Source organism: Pteropus vampyrus, unplaced genomic scaffold (assembly GCF_000151845.1).
Source record: "Pteropus vampyrus isolate Shadow unplaced genomic scaffold, Pvam_2.0 Scaffold417, whole genome shotgun sequence".
NCBI classification, from domain to species: Eukaryota; Metazoa; Chordata; class Mammalia; order Chiroptera; family Pteropodidae; genus Pteropus; species Pteropus vampyrus.
The window spans coordinates 700,267-701,832 of record NW_011889198.1 but is presented as its reverse complement, the minus strand read 5'-3'; the positions used below and the strand labels follow the sequence as shown (position 1 = coordinate 701,832).

Here is a 1,566-nt window from a genome sequence, read left to right as displayed (position 1 = left end):
ATTCTGCTCTGTTTTGCGATCTCTAGCCACATTCTACCTGCTCCTTCTCTTACCATTTCTGATCTTACATTCCTGCCTCCTCTACGGACAGCAGAAGAAAATCCACTGGGTTTAGGGTCAGAAGGCCTTGGTTCAAGTCTCACTTCCCGTGTGGCCTTAGGCAAGTCGCCACACTTCTCTGATCTTTGGTATGGTGAACCATAAACTCTTTATAACAAGGCTCCTCATAGGGTGGCATTGAGATTTAAAGGCTATAATAGGTGCGTAGTACAGCGGAGTACACTGCTTTGTAAGGGTGACACATTGAGTTAAGGCACTGAGTGACAACTGTGGCTCTGTCGGCCACCCCGCTCCTCCTCGCTCGGTGCCCATCACCTCCTTGGGCAACAGCACCGTGGTTTCCCCTGGGGAAACATGTCTGCCCCTCTCTGCCCATTTGTCCGGGGGTAGAGCGGACCCCTCCCCAAGCCTGGAGAGTGGGCGTTTGACTCTAGGCAATCAGATCGCCAGGGGTGAAGAACTCATGGGTGGGCCCGCGCCCCAAGCTCTGGGAGGAAGTAGGGAGCTTCAGGAGGTGGCCGTGCCACCTGGAGGGGTGAGGCTGCCTGAGGACAGAGCCAACGGAGAAGGAAGTGGAGCCGGGCGGTGGAGACGGACGCCCGAGCCTCCGACGAGCCGTGCCTGAAGACAGCCTTCGGCCCTGTTCTGGAATTTTCAGTTACCCTAACCAGACTTCCCCGTTTTGTTTAAGCTGAATGATTGACATTTAGCTTCTGTTGCTTCTTAACTCAAAGCGCCCTGAGCAACACAGTGATAGCGTTCCTCATGTTGTCACTGATGGTGGTGACATTTTCCTCATTCTTCCGGGGGACTGCTGATCCTTAACCTTAAGTGGTGGCTTCTGATGCTCCCGACAGGGCATCTCTGAGTTGGATAAGGGCTGTGTCACATACCGAACCCGCGAGGACGAGAACGCTACGTGGGGGAGGGTACCTTTTTTCGCAGACGGTGCCCCAGATTCTTCTGCTGGCCAAAGACAACCACTCGATCCTCCTCTCGTACATCCGCACGGCCCTGCTGAGCTGTTTCTGCAAACGCACGGGCCACGCCGCGTGAGCAGCGGCACAAAGGGTGGCCGAGGAAGGGGTCTGTGAGGGGAGGGCTGCGCCCCAGCTGGCTTCTGGGAATGGGGCGTCAAGGCCACGGGTAGCCAGGCAGTATAAACGGTCCACTAAATCATGGTGGAGCCTGACACAGGGCCGGGGCGGGAAGAGTCAAAGTGCTTCGTTGCCGGGCATGGGGGAGGAGGCAGAGCTTGCCCCAAAGGGTTAGGGGCTTCTGTCTGAGGCCTCCAGGTCCCTGCCTGGGGCCGGGGAGAAAAATCCTCCAGAGGTGCCCGGGGGTGAGCATAGTCCGTTTACGAGAGAGAGTTCAGGCAAGGGCTCGGTCTCCGTGCTCCGTGGTGCTCCCTCCCGCACCCCCTGTTCTGACTGATGGGAGCCCTCGCTGACCTGGTACTCATAGAGGAAGGGCGGGTCCACGTGAATATTCTTCACTGTGCCGTCA

The 1,566-nt window shown here is 57.3% G+C and overlaps 1 protein-coding gene across 1 annotated transcript in view; it reads right to left on the bottom strand.

Moving 5' to 3' along the window:
• Positions 1–1,566, bottom strand: part of VWA3A (von Willebrand factor A domain containing 3A) — a 69,610-nt gene that overhangs the window by 39,120 nt on the left and 28,924 nt on the right. The gene's annotated exons all lie outside the window — the stretch shown is intronic.